Consider the following 15,298-nt stretch of genomic DNA (forward strand, 5'->3'; position numbering starts at 1 on the left):
TGGCTTCTTCTACCAAGAAGAAGAAGTGTTGGATTTGTTGTCTTTCTTCTATAGAACTTGTGCTCCTCCTGTTGAATTTAGGGAGTAGGTTCCAGGGAGATACGGTAGGGTGGGGAGCCTCTGATGTTGCCACCTGGGCTAGACCATGCCCTCTTTACATCCCTTCCTCCCCAACACTTGATTTTGCCTTGCCTCTCAACGACCCACTGTCTGTCTCCCTCAGGGCACAGTTCTTTCCCGATGATTGCTTGTCGTGGATAAAATCACCTAGACCAGTGATTCTATAACTTTAGTGTGCATCAGAATCATCAGTCGTGTTTGTTAAAACATAGAATGCTGGGCCCAACTCCCCAGACTTTCTGGTACAGTAAGTTTGCGATGGAGAAGAGTATTTACATTTCTAAGAAGTTACCAGTTGACACCATCCTTGGGCTGACCGTGGTGGATGTTTTGAGGGCAACCGACCCACAGCCTGTGCACCCCATACCACCTCCTGTGGAAGCTTAAGCTGTCTGTGTAGCTTTCTCCCTTTGTCTCATAACCATGTCCACCAATGAGAATGCTAATTCGCCAGCTGCCTGCCTTAACAGATTCAAGAACAAAGGGAAAGGCAGTACAGAAATGAGGCAGCACCAAATAGAAGTTATTAATGTGGAGCTGAGGAAAGCTAAGAAGGATGACCAGATGCTGAAAGGAGAAATGTCAGCTCTTTTCCTGATGACGCTACTTCTCCACGCAGGAAAACCGCAACAACCTGGGCACTATGAATTGGTCTGTTGATAACACTGTCAAAGGCATAAATAGCAAAAATTTGGAAAGCCAGCTCCAAGCTACTCAAGCTGCTAGGAAAGTGCTTTCTAGGAAAAAACAGCGCCCCACAGACAACATAAGCTGGGCTGGTTTGATTCCAAAATTTGTGTCCTTCTTGGGCAGAACTGACTGTAGTCCCATTCAGTTTGAACCTGCTTGGGCCCTCAGTAACATTGCTTCCGAGACATCAGAACAGACCAAGGTTGTGGTAGATGGAGGTGCTATCCCAGCATTCGTTTCTCTGTTGGCATCTCCCCACACTCACATCGGTAAACAAGGCTATATGGGCCCTAGGAAACATTGCAGGTGATGGTTCAGTTTTCCAAGACGCAGTTATCAAGTATGGTGCAGTTGACCTGCTGTTGGCACTTCTGGCGGTTCCTGATATGTCATCTTTAGGATGTGGTTACTTACATAATCTTACCTGGACACTTCAAATCTTTGTCGCAGCAAGAATCCTGCACCCCCCTTAGATGCTGTTGAGCAAATTCTTCCTCCTTTAGGTCGTCTCCTGCATCACGATGATCCAGAAGTATTAGCTGATATCTGCTGGGCTATTTCCTACCTTACTGATGGTCCAAATGAACCGATTGAAATGGTTGTGAAAACTGAGGTTGTACCCAAACTTGTGAAGCTTTTAGGAGCTACTGAATTGCCAATCGTGACTCCTGCGCAAAGAGCCATAGGGAATATTGTCAATGAGACAGATGAACAGACTCAGGTTGTAATAGATGCAGGAACACTGCTAACTAATATTCAGAAGGAAGCTACGTGGACAATGTCAAACATCAAGGCTGGCCGCAAGACCAGATACAAGTTGTAAATCATGGGTTAGTCCCATTCCTTGTTGGCATTCCCTCTAAGGCAGACTTTAAGACACAAAAGGAAGTTGTATGGGCTGTGACCAACTATACACGTGGTGGAACAGTTGAGCAGATTATATACCTTGTTCGTTGTGGCATAATAGAGCCGTTGATGAATCTCCTAACTGTGAAAGATACCAAAATTATTCTTGTTATTCTGGATGCCTTTTCAAATATCTTTCAGGCTGCTGAGAAACTAGGCAAAACCGAGAAACTTAGTATAATGATTGAAGAATGTGGAGGTTTGGACAAAATTTAAGCTCTACAAAACCATTAAAATGAGTCTGTGTACAAAGCTTCATTAAACCTGATTGAGAAGTATTTCGCTGTGGAGGAAGAGGAAGATCAAAATGTTGTGCCAGAAACCACCTCTGAAGATTATACATTCCAAGTTCAGGATGGCACTGCTGGGACCTTCAACTTTTAGATTGTACATCTGAGGCATAAAGTTGTTTGTTGTGTACTACGTTTTGTATAAGTTTGTCTTACTGTTTCTCTACTAAGAACTCTTTTTTTTTTTTTTGTGGTACGCATGCCTCTCACTGTTGTGGCCTCTTCCGTTGCGGAGCACAGGCTCCAGACGTGCAGGCTCAGCGGCCATGGCTCACGGGCCCAGCCGCTCCACGGCATGTGGGATCCTCCCAGACCAGGGCACGGACCCGCGTCCCCTGCATCGGCAGGCGGACTCTCAACAACTGTGCCACCAGGGAAGCCCTCAACTTCTTTTTTTTAAGATTACATATATAAGCGAGACCATGCAATATTTGTCTCGATTATTTCATTTAGCATAATGTCCTCCAGTCTCATCCATTTTGTCACAAATGGCAGGATTTCCTTTCTTAAAGGCAGAATAATAATCAATTGTATATACATACCAAATTTTCTTTACCTGTTCATCTGTTGGTAGACACTTAGGTTGTTTCACATCTTGGCTATTGTGAACAATGTTGCAGTAAACATGGGAGCACAGATGTCTCTTTGAAATATTTTATTTTCTCTGGATATATACCCAGAGTGAGATTGCTGGATCATATGGTACTTCTATTTTTGAGGAACTTCCTTACTGTTTTCCATAATGGTTGTACCAATTTACATTCTTACCAACAGTGCACAAGTGTTCCCTTTTCTCCATATTATTACCGATACTTGTTGTCTTTTGCCTTTTGATAATAGCCATTCTAACAGGTGTGAGGTGATATCTCACTGTGGTTTTGATTTGCCTTTCCCAGATGATTAGTGATTTGAGCATCTTTTCATATACCTATAGACCATTTATATGTCTTCTTTAGAAAAATATCTATTTAGGGTTTTTTGCACATTTTTAAGTTGAGTTATTGGGATTTTTTGATATTGAGTTGTATGAGTTCCTTACATATTTTGGATATTAACCCCTCAAATATTGATTTGTAACTATGTTCTCCCATTCAATAGGCTGCCCTTTCAATTTGTTAATTGTTTCACTGCCGTGAGGAGGTTTTTAGTTTGACATAGTTCCACTTGTTCATTTTAGCTTTTCTTGCCTGTGCTTTTGGTGTCAGATATAAAAATTAATCACCAAGACCAGCGTCAAGGAGCTTAATCCCTATATTTTCTTCTAGGAGTTTTATGGATTCAGGTCTTCTATTTAAGTCTTTAATCCACTTTGAGTTCATTTTTGTATGTGGTGTAAGATAAAAATCCAATTTCATTCTTTTGCAGGTAGATATTCAGTTTTCCCAACACCATTTATTGAATAAACTATCCTTTCTCCATTGTATATTCTTTGTGTCTTTGTCAAAAATTAGTGGACTGTATATGTGTGGGTTTATGCGATCTCTTTGCTGTTCCATTGGTCCATATGTCTATTTTAATGTCAGTGCCATACTGCTTTGCTTACTATAGTTTTGTAGTATAAAGTCAGGAGATGTGATGTCTCCAAATTTTTTGTTCTTGCCTAAGATTTCTTTAGCTATTTTCGGGTCTTTTCTGGTTCCATATGAATTTAGGATTGGTTTTTCTATTTCTATAAAAATTCCATTGGAATCTTGATGGGGGTTGCATTGAATCTATAGATTGTTTTGGGTAGAGTGGACATTTTGACAATAGTAAATCTTCCAATCAATGAACATGAGCTATCTTTCCATTTATTTGTATCTTCTTTGATTTCTTTCATCAGTGTTTTATAGTTTTCAGCAAACATATCTTTCATGTCCTTGGTTAAATTTATTTCTAAATATTTTATTTTACTTTTTTGTTGTTATTGTAAATGGGATTATCTCCTTAATGCCTCTTTTGGATAGTTTGTTGTTAGTGTATAGAAATACAACTGATTTTTGTATGTTGATTTTGTATCCTAAACTTTACTGAATTCATTTATTAGTTTTAATAGTTATTTGATGTATAAAATCATGTCATCTGCATGATGTTCTGAGATCCACCCATCTCCTTCTTTGTGCAGCTTCTCTAGGGTCAAGCACAGGTGCAGAGCCAGCATCCTGTGGTAGATTGCTATCTTGTCTGGCCTTCTAATATTTTAATGTATTTTTTAAACATAACACACCTGTGGATTTGTGATGTTCTATTGTCTACCTAGCACCAGTCATTTTAAGGTTTATAGTTATGACACATAATGAGTGTAATGATTTCAGAATACTGTAATATTACATTACTTGGATAAACTATAATTTATTAATTATCCCCTAACGTTGGACATTTGGAATGCTTTCCATTGTCCCAACATGAGTAATAGCATTAAATGTATTAACTTTTTATACCTACAAAAGTATTTTTGGGTACTTTGCTTTTCTTGTTGTTGTTTCCCTGTATTGTGAAAGAGTTCAGGCAGCTTTCAGAAGTACTTTAAGTTCTGGGAGAATCTGCCTCTTTGTGTCTGATTCATTTTCTGAGTGGGTGGTGTGCTGCTTTAACCTTGTCACTGACAGGAAAGTTCAGATTTTATACTGTAAAAAGAGAAGAGGTCTGTCCTTGCAGTTCTCTTTGACTGAAGTGTTTGCATTTAGACAATGATTGTACACATTCTTCCATCAACACGCTGGTACTTGATACTGTCAGTTCTCCTTTGAATTGAAATAGCAATTTCCTTTGTTCATCTGGACTATTTTAAAACTACGGCAGCTCTTATTTAAAAGCCACAGGTTGTGTTCCAGATTAACCCTGTCCAAATTTGGTAATGATGATTAAACCATCGAGGGCAATCACAATAATCAAATGAAGGAAAAGCACTTATTTTCTAACTTATTTGGCTAAAATGAATGTTCAGATAACATGACTTTAGTTTTCATATAAACCCATAGCATTTTGGTAAGCAACTTCTGAAAATAGGTTAATGAATCATCATGGGAGGAAACTTGAGAATCTTTGATTTAAAAAGGAACATTAGGGCCTCCCTGGTGGCGCAGTGGTTGAGAGTCCGCCTGCTGATGCAGGGGATACGGGTTCGTGCCCCGGTCTGGGAGGATCCCATATGCCGCGGAGCGGCTGGGCCCGTGAGCCATGGCCGCTGAGCCTGCGCATCCAGAGCCTGTGCTCTGCAACGGGAGAGGCCACAACAGTGAGAGGCCCGCGTACCGCAAAAAAAAAAAAAAATAAAAAATAAAAAAAAATAAAAATAAAAAGGAACATTAGCAGTCATTTAAGTCAATCTACCACACAAAAGAAAAACTCATCTACAGGGTGCGTGATGGTCTATGAGTTTTTGATTAAACCCCTTCCATGGCTAGATTACCACCTTCTCTGTCAGCCCATTTATTGACATTTTTGGATAGCTGTAATTAAAAGTTCTCCTTTTATTTTTTTCTTGAATTGAAACCTGTCTTTTAAACATCTACATAAAGCTACACTGACTTCCCTTTGTGCCATACAGAAAAAGGTGTATATCTCATTATCATAGTCTTCTGAATATTTGAAGACATCTATATGGTTTCCTCTTAGTGTTCTCTTCTCTCTTATTTAGGATAAATGTCCTTAGACCATGCAGGCTTTTTTCTTTTCCCATAAACTTTAAGATGTTGATGTCTATATCCCTAATCATCTCAAACACTTTCCTGGATATTTTCCAATTCATCCATGTTCTTAAAACAAGGGTTGTGGGGCAGAAAATAGTGGCTCACAGACACAGTGGAACCATCTCACATTTCTGTGATCTTGACTTGAGATATTTTCTTTACAAATATCTATCTTAGAGACTTCCTCCAAAGTTTATTATCATGTAAGATTTCCCTGTGATATACCTATAGGTACATATTATTTCCAACAGTTTTATTCTAGAACATAGTTACCAAGAAATGGCACCTTACTTCGGAGAATTAGGTGTAAAATTAGTAATTATTAAACTCTTTTATAAGGGCTATCTCATAAAGCCACATTGCTTTCAATAGGAAATATGGTTTGTAGTAATAGATGAAAAAAACATTATCGTTTACACTAGAGAGCTAATCTTTAATCGCAGCTTGAATTTCATGGCTCATGATGGGAGAAAATAAAATCAAAATAAGAATTTGTCAGTACACTATAACTAGCAATAGGCAGTGTTTGGTGCCTAGAAGACTTGTGGTATAATTATTTTTTAAACATATTAGACTTAGACTAAAAGGGATCTTACACATCATACTGTCTTAATTGTACAAGTGACTGACCACTCATTTATCTCAACTATCTGGGAATCATTTGTGTTTTGATAGATTATTCGAGAGGTGATTCTACTCTTTTGTTTTCTTTATTTATTTTTGTTTTTCTAGTTCCTACTCTACACAGAAAATTGTTTTGATCATTTTGAACATCTTTATTAGATTCAATCAATCTATTTAATAGAAAACAAAATCAGTTAATGTTTAATGACATTTATTATTCAAGTTAGCCACAAGAGTCAATCTAGCAATTCCCTAAAAGCATAATAATAAAAATCTGTGGTATACATAGTGGTGTGTCTTTTTTATATGATGAATTACATCTTAAGATTTTTTAAATTGTGCAATTTACACACAAGTATAATATGTTTTATATATATATATACACACACATGTATATGTGTGTGTGTGTGTATACATATCCATCCCACATAATCTCGTAGAAGAACTAGATATCATTAGTGTTTAAAAACACCTTACCCCCAATGAATACACCTCCTGATTTAGCCGTCTTCCCAACAATTGCCCAGTCCAAAACGCAATCTTAGCTTTTGTGATAATCACTCCTTTACTTTTATGTTTTTACTATCTCAGTATGTATCCATAGGCAATACTTTACTTAATTTTGTCTATTTTGGGCCTGGGTATAAATACCATCATATTTTATACATTTTTCTATGGCTTACTGCTTTTGTTCAACATTATGTGTAATACATCCATATGGATATACGCAGCATGTTTCATCTATTTTTACCACTGTATGGTAAAAACATGTACTGCTGTATGTATTACAATTTATTTATTCAACTTACTATTGATATACAATCAGGTTATTTCCAGTTTTTGCTTGGTTTGTTTTTGTTTTTATCTATTAAAAACCATGCTGCTAGAAATATTTTTTAATATGTCAACTGGCACACAGGTGCAAGAGATTTCCCACTATTTAAATCTAAAAATGGAGGTGCTGGATTGTAAGGTATGTGAATGATCAGCTATACCACATCAGGCCAAACTATTTTCAAAGTAATTATATCAGCCACGTATGAAAGTGTTTCTTATCTCGTATCCTTGCAAATACTTGATGTTGTCAGACTTTAAAAGTTTTTGCCATTCTGGAGGATGTGCTCTGTACTTCCTGTGATTTTAATTTGCAATTCTCTGGTTACTAATGAAATTGAGCCTCTTTCCAAAGGTCTGTTTTAGTGTCCTTTATTTTTGAAGTGCCTGATTAGACTTTTTCCTTTTTAACTCATAGACTAAAAAACAATATTCTCGATATTAGTCATTTATTATTATGCATGCTGCAAACACCCTTTACTAATAGAATTTTTAGTACATTAAATTTTTTTTGAATTGAAGTTCTTAATTTTAATACAATTGAATATACCAATCTTTTCTTTTTTTGGTCAGCATGTATTTAATTTTGAGTTCTGTTTAAAAATTTTTTCTTCTCTACCTTGAGGGCATGAAAATAATTTTTTTCTAAAAGGTTTACTGCTTTGCCTTCAACTATTATATGTTTTTGAACAGCAGGAAACATCCACCAGTGGTAAGCATGGACAAATTAAAAACAAATAGTTCCATGTCTTCATCCTAAACATAGGATATTTGGTATTTATGGAAGAGATGTACTGTTCTGTTTAGTGCTTGAAACCAATTTTTAAATTATATAACTTGTCTCTGATGGTTTTTTTTTTCTTCTTTATGTTTAATTGCTTAGAGACAAACTGAAGCAAATATCTGATTCTTTTAATATGTATTGTTATATTTCACAGTACCAGATAATTTCTGGAAAGTGCTAGAAATGGTAGTTCCAAACCGTGCAGAACACCTGCTTCCCTGAAGATTCCGGAAGACACCACTCAGGCATACACAAATCCTTTCTAAAGTCACATTAACAGCTAGAACATAGGACAACTGAGTGTCACTATCAGAAGGAAATTCCTTCTTTTTTAAACTTTCTATTCAGGTGATGATAAATAATCCCCTTTTAGCATAAAAATGTAAAGTGAACATTTAAGTTCATGAAAATATTCCTCCTGAGAGGTTTAGTTTGGTCTCTTGCTTTCTGGTGTTGTGTCTAAGAAGTCTGTATAACCCAAGGTCACAAACATTTACTCCTATGTTTTCTTCTTAGAGTTTCATAGTTTTAGCTCTGAGATTCAGTCTATGAACCAGGGGGTCCAACTTCACTCTTCTGCACATGAGGATATCTAGTTTTTCCACCACCATTTGTTGAAAAAATGATTATCTCCCTACTGAATTGCTTTAGAACATTTGTTGAAAATCAATTAAACACAAATTTAAGAGTTTGTTTCTGAATTAATATGTTTCATTGATCTATATGTCTGTCTTTGTTACCACACTGTCTTGATTACCATAGCTTTGATTTGAGTTTGAAATCAGGAAGTGTGCTTCAACTTTGTTCTTCTTTTTCAAGATGTTTTAGTTATTCTTGGTCCCTTGTATTTCCACATGTATTTTGGGAAAGGAATTATTATTTAAAAAGTTTTCTGGGATTTTGATAAAAATTGCATTGGCTCTATAGATCAATTTGGGGAGTATTTTCACTTTATAATGTTAAGTCCTCTGAGTCATAAATATGAATGTCTTTCCATTTATTTGTCTTCAATTTCTTTCAACAATGTTTTATAATTTTTGAGTATGTTTTGCACTTCTTCTGTTAACTTTATTCCCGTGTGTGTATATGTATATATATATATATACATATATATATGTATGTATATATATATGTATATATATTTTTGATGCCATTGTAAATGACATTTGTTTTTAAAATTTCATTTTGGATTGTTCATTGCTAGTGTATAGAAGTGCAATTGATTTTTGTATATTGATCTTTTATCCTGCAACCTTGCTGAATTAATTTATTAGTTCTAATAATTTTTGTGGGTCTCCTAGGGCTTCCTATATATAAGATCATGTCATCTACAAATAGGAATAGTTTTAACCTTTTCTTTTCAATCTGCCTTTTATTTTTCTTTCCCAATTGCCCTGGCTAGAACCTCCAGTACAATGTTGAAGAGAAGTGGAAAAAGTGGACAGCCTTGTTTTGTTCCTGCTCTTAGAGGGAAAGCATCCAGTCTTTCACTATTAAGTACGATGTTAGCTGTGGGGTTTTGCCCTTTATAAGACTGAGGAAGTTTCCCTGTATTCCAAATTTGCTGAGTGTTTTTATCATGAAAGAGTGTTGGATTTAGTCAAATGCTTTCTCTGCATTATTGAGATGATAATATATTTTCTTTCCCTCTATTGTATTGATGTGGTGTGTTACATTAATTTATTTTCAGATGTTAAAGCAATTTGCTTTCCTGGGATAAATCTCACTTAGTAATGGTATATAATCTTTTTTATATGTTTTAGATTTGGGTTTCTAGTATTTTGTTGAGAAGTTTTACATCAAAATTTATAAGAAATATTCATCTGTAGTTTTATTGTGATGTCTTTGTCTGGTTTTGTATTAGGGTAATACTGACCTCATAGAATGAGTTGGGAAATATTCTCTCCTCTTCTATTTTTAGAAGAGCTTGTGAAGAATTGGTATTTATTCTTCTTTTAAAGCTTTAAGGCTTGATAGACTTAATCAGTGAAGTCATTTGAGCCTGGGCTATACTTTTTGGGAAGTTTTAAAATTATTTTTAAAAAAAAGTTTTAAAATTATTAATTCAGGGAATTCCCTGGCGGTCCTGTGGTTAGGACTCTGTGCTTCCACTGCAAGGGGAACAGGTTCGATCCCTGGTCGGGGAACTAAGATCCCGTGTGCCATGCAGCCAAAACAAAACAAAACAAAACTATACTTCAATAAAAGAATTGAAAAAAATTATTAATTCAATTTTATGCTTATTATAGATCTACTCAGATTTTCAAACTTTTTCTTGAGTAAATTTTTGTAGTTTGTTTTTTGCAGGAATTTTCCCATTTCATCTAATTTTGTCAGTGGATTAACTTTTTTGGTGTATTTTCTTCATGGTACTTTGAAGTTAAAGGAAGGTTCTGAGCAGTTTAGTTAACTGTTTGGAATGGAGTTTTGATAAAGGACACCAAAGCCATCCCAAATCTGGTGAACTAAGCAGTATATAATTCCATACCGGCTGTGGATCACCCTTTTTCTTTAGGAATTGAAGTCTCTATTACTCTAGGCTATGCAGAGGATGACCAAGGGTGGGGGGGAGGGAAGGGGGACAAGACATGTTTATATTCAGTCTCTTTGCTCAAGAGTTTTTTTTTTTTTTTCTCCCCGAGGCTATGTTTCTAGGATTTCTTGAGTCCTGTGATAATACAAGGCTCTAGAGAACCAGTTTTTATGACTAGATTGGACTGAATGAAGACGAGGAAACAGCTATGGTTCTGTCTTTATGGAGGAAGGCCTCTTAATCATCCTTTTCATGCAAGATATGTATAACTCTTGGTTCACAGAGATACATTTTACTCAGACCTAGTTTTCTGTATGGCTTAGGGCTATGGATTTTCCAAATCTATCAGGGTTATATCTGGTCCTGTGTTACCTGTCTGAGGAAGCAGCTTTAGTCAGTCTTCTTGGCCAGAGTGTACCTAGCTGATGCCAATTATGCAGAGTCAATCCATGTGTGTCAACAAAGTAATAGATTCCAGAGGATTTGAGAGCTTATCATGTGGGATTCAAGCCTGGGGAACCAGTAGGCTGAGCAGGAGTAAGCTCTGGCGGTCAGAGCTTACCGGTGAGTTCAGATGCATGGTACACAGGAGAGTCTCCTTTGGTCCATCTCAAGGAGGGGATTTAATGTTTTTCTTCTCACAAATAAGCTCTGGACTTCAGGAGTTTTAGTCCAAATGTCACAGAATTGCTTGTGACTGGTTCCTGGCAGCAATGGGAACAGCTGTACCGAGTTGCCTTGTATCGGGAAGCCTGCTGGGAAATTTATCCAAATGTCCTCCAAGGAAGACAGAGGTCTGGGAAGTAAGTGATTATGTGGGCCTTATATTAGTGTTGGAGTGAAGTACAGCCAGGAGCCAGCTCACATTTATGTTCATTCAGAGAGAATGGACCATTCCTAGGAATTGTTCAGTCTGGAAATGTTTAACTGTGAGAAAATCATTCCATTTTCATTTCATAGATTTATGCCTGTCTTTGTATCAGAGCTGGCAAACTTGGGGGTTTGGGAGTTGACTTAAAGCCTATTTGTGAGCTTTGTCCAAACCTGGGTGACTGTAGGCCTATTATTTTGGGCAACGGGTTTTCCACAGCCATCCTGGAAGGGGTGCAGCAGGGTGTTGTCACTGGAAGTCAATAGGTGTGGTTAGAGGTTAAGGGAAAGGGAGAAGAGGCCAGTAAAAATGACTTCAGTCCACTCCTCTTCCCATCTGGCTTTCAAATGGAATCTGTGTCTCCCAAAATAGTCTAATAAATTTGGGGTATTAGATTTTTTTCTCTCCCTTGCTTGGAACGTCTGGCTTCTGGCTCTTAGGCTTGTTAGGGAGTGAAATTTCCTTTACATAAAGTGTGTGTGTGGCTTTGAATCTAACCTAGATCTCTCTTCTCCAGGTGTTTTTTTCAGTAGGTTCTCTCTCTTCCTTCAGTCATCTTTCTCAGGACTGAGAAAGGCCAGGCTAACCATTTATGTACCATTCCAGGAAAAGCCTCATGTTGGTCGATGGAGATTTTGCTCTGGAGATTTTTTTTTTTTTTTTTTTTAGTTTCTGCTTTATAACAAAGTGAATCAGTCATACATATACATCTGTTCCCACATCCCCTCCCTCATGCATCTCCCTCCCTCCCACCCTCCCCATCCCACCCCTCCAGGCGGTCACAAAGCACCGAGCTGATCTCCCTGTGCTCTGCGGCTGCTTCCCACTATCTATCTACCTTACGTTTGGTAGTGTATATATGTCCATGCCTCTCTTTCCCTTTGTCACAGCTTACCCTTCCCCTTCCCCATATCCTCAAGTCCATTCTCAAGTAGGTCTGTGTCTTTATTCCCGTTTTACCCCTAGGTTCTTCATGACATTTTTTTTTTTTTAATTCCATATATATGTGTTAGCATACGGTATTTGTCTTTCTCTTTCTGACTTACTTCACTCTGTATGACAGACTCTAGGTCTATCCACCTCATTACAAATAGCTCAGTTTCGTTTCTTTTTATGGCTGAGTAATATTCCATTGTATATATGTGCCACATCTTCTTTATCCATTCATCCGATGATGGACACTTAGGTTGTTTCCAGCTCCGGGCTATTGTGAATAGAGCTGCAATGAACATTTTGGTACCTGACTCTTTTTGAATTATGGTTTTCTCAGGGTATATGCCTAGTAGTGGGATTGCTGGGTCATATGGTAGTTCTATTTTTAGTTTTTTAAGGAACCTCCATACTGTTCTCCATAGTGGCTGTACCAATTCACATTCCCACCAGCAGTGCAAGAGTGTTCCCTTTTCTCCACACCCTCTCCAGCATTTATTGTTTCTAGATTTCTTGATGATGGCCATTCTGACTGGTGTGAGATGATATCTCATTGTAGTTTTGATTTGCATTTCTCTAATGATTAATGATGTTGAGCATTCTTTCATGTGTTTGTTGGCAGTCTGTATATCTTCTTTGGAGAAATGCCTATTTAAGTCTTCTGCCCATTTTTGGATTGGGTTGTTTGTTTTTTTGCTATTGAGCTGCATGAGCTGTTTATAAATTTTGGAGATTAATCCTTTGTCAGTTGCTTCATTTGCAAATATTTTCTCCCATTCTGAGGGTTGTCTTTTGGTCTTGTTTATGGTTTCCTTTGCTGTGCAAAAGCTTTGAAGTTTCATTAGGTCCCATTTGTTTATCTTTGTTTTTAGTTCCATTTCTCTAGGAGGTGGGTCCAAAAGGATCTTGCTGTGATTTATGTCATAGAGTGTTCTACCTATGTTTTCCTCTAAGAGTTTGATAGTTTCTGGCCTTACATTTAGGTCTTTAATCCATTTTGAGCTTATTTTTGTGTATGGTGTTAGGGAATGATCTAATCTCATACTTTTACATGTCCCTGTCCAGTTTTCCCAGCACCACTTATTGAAGAGGCTGTCCTTTCTCCACTGTACATTCCTGCCTCCTTTATCAAAGATAAGTTGGCCATATGTGCGTGGGTTTATCTCTGGGCTTTCTATCCTGATCCACTGATCTATCTTTCTGTTTTTATGCCAGTACCACACTGTCTTAATTACTGTAGCTTTGTAGTATAGTCTGAAGTCAGGCAGCCTGATTCCTCCAGCTCCGTTTTTCGTTCTCAAGATTGCTTTGGCTATTCGGGGTCTTTTGTTTTTCCAAACAAATTTTGAAATTTTTTGTTCTAGTTCTGTGAAAAATGCCAGTGGTAGTTTGATAGGGATTGCATTGAATCTGTAGATTGCTTTGGGTAGTAGAGTCATTTTCACAATATTGATTCTTCCAATCCAGGAGCATGGTATATCTCTCCATCTATTTGTATCATCTTTAATTTCTTTCATCAGTGTCTTATAATTTTCTGCATACAGGTCTTTTGTCTCCTTAGGTAGGTTTATTCCTAGATATTTTATTCTTTTTGTTGCAATGGTAAATGGGAGTGTTTTCTTGATTTCATTTTCAGATTTTTCATCATTAGTGTACAGGAATGCCAGAGATTTCTGTGCATTAATTTTGTATCCTGCTACTTTACCAAATTCATTGATTAGCTCTAGTAGTTTTTCGGTAGCATCTTTAGGATTCTCTATGTATAGTATCATGTCATCTGCAAACAGTGACAGCTTTACTTCTTCTTTTCCAATTTGGATTCCTTTTATTTCCTTTTCTTCTCTGATTGCTGTGGCTAAAACTTCCAAAACTAGGTTGAATAAGAGTGGTGAGAGTGGGCAGCCTTGTCTTGTTCCTGATCTTAGTGGAAATGGTTTCAGTTTTTCACCATTGAGGACAATGTTGGCTGTGGGTTTGTCATATATGGCCTTTATTATGTTGAGGAAAGTTCCCTCTATGCCTACTTTCTGCAGGGTTTTTATCATAAATGGGTGTTGAATTTTGTCGAAAGCTTTCTCTGCATCTATTGAGATGATCATATGGTTTTTCTCCTTCAACTTGTTAATATGGTGTATCACATTGATTGATTTGCGTATATTGAAGAATCCTTGCATTCCTGGAATAAACCCCACTTGATCATGGTGTATGATCCTTTTAATGTGCTGTTGGATTCTGTTTGCTAGTATTTTGTTGAGGATTTTTGCATCTATGTTCATCAGTGATATTGGCCTGTAGTTTTCTTTCTTTGTGACATCCTTGCCTGGTTTTGGTATCAAGGTGATGGTGGCCTCGTAGAATGAGTTTGGGAGTGTTCCTTCCTCTGATATTGTTTGGAAGAGTTTGAGAAGGATGGGTGTTAGCTCTTCTCTAAATGTTTGATAGAATTCGCCTGTGAAGCCATCTGGTCCTGGGCTTTTGTTTGATGGAAGATTTTTAATCACAGTTTCAATTTCAGTGCTTGTGATTGGTCTATTCATATTTTCTATTTCTTCCTGAGTCAGTCTTGGTAGGTTGTGCATTTCTAAGAATTTGTCCATTTCTTCCATGTTGTCCATTTTATTGGCATAGAGTTGCTTATAGTAATCTCTCATGATCTTTTGTATTTCTGCAGTGTCAGTTGTTACTTCTCCTTTTTCATTTCTAATTCTACTGATTTGAGTCTTCTCCCTTCTTTTCTTGATGAGTCTGGCTAATGGTTTGTCAATTTTGTTTATCTTCTCAAAGAACCAGCTTTTAGTTTGGTTGATCTTTGCTATCGTTTCCTTCATTTCTTTTTCATTTATTTCTGATCTGATCTTTATGATTTCTTTCCTTCTGCTAACTTTGGGGGTTTTTTGTTCTTCTTTCTCTAATTGCTTTAGGTGCAGGGTCAGGTTGTTTACTCGAAATGTTTCCTGTTTCTTAAGGTGGGATTGTATTGCTATAAACTTCCCCCTTAGAACTGCTTTTGCTGCGTCCCATAGGTTTTGGGTCGTCGTGTCTCCA

The 15,298-nt window shown here is 37.0% G+C and overlaps 1 pseudogene across 1 annotated transcript; it reads left to right on the forward strand.

Moving 5' to 3' along the window:
• The first annotated feature begins 543 nt into the window (after positions 1-543).
• LOC307065507 (importin subunit alpha-1-like) lies at positions 544-2,100 on the forward strand (annotated as a pseudogene). The gene has a single exon. The product of its transcript is annotated as an importin subunit alpha-1-like (transcript).
• Positions 2,101-15,298: the final 13,198 nt, after the last annotated feature.

The sequence above is a fragment of the Hyperoodon ampullatus genome (genome assembly GCF_949752795.1).
Source record: "Hyperoodon ampullatus genome assembly, chromosome: 17".
NCBI lineage: Eukaryota > Metazoa > Chordata > Mammalia > Artiodactyla > Ziphiidae > Hyperoodon > Hyperoodon ampullatus.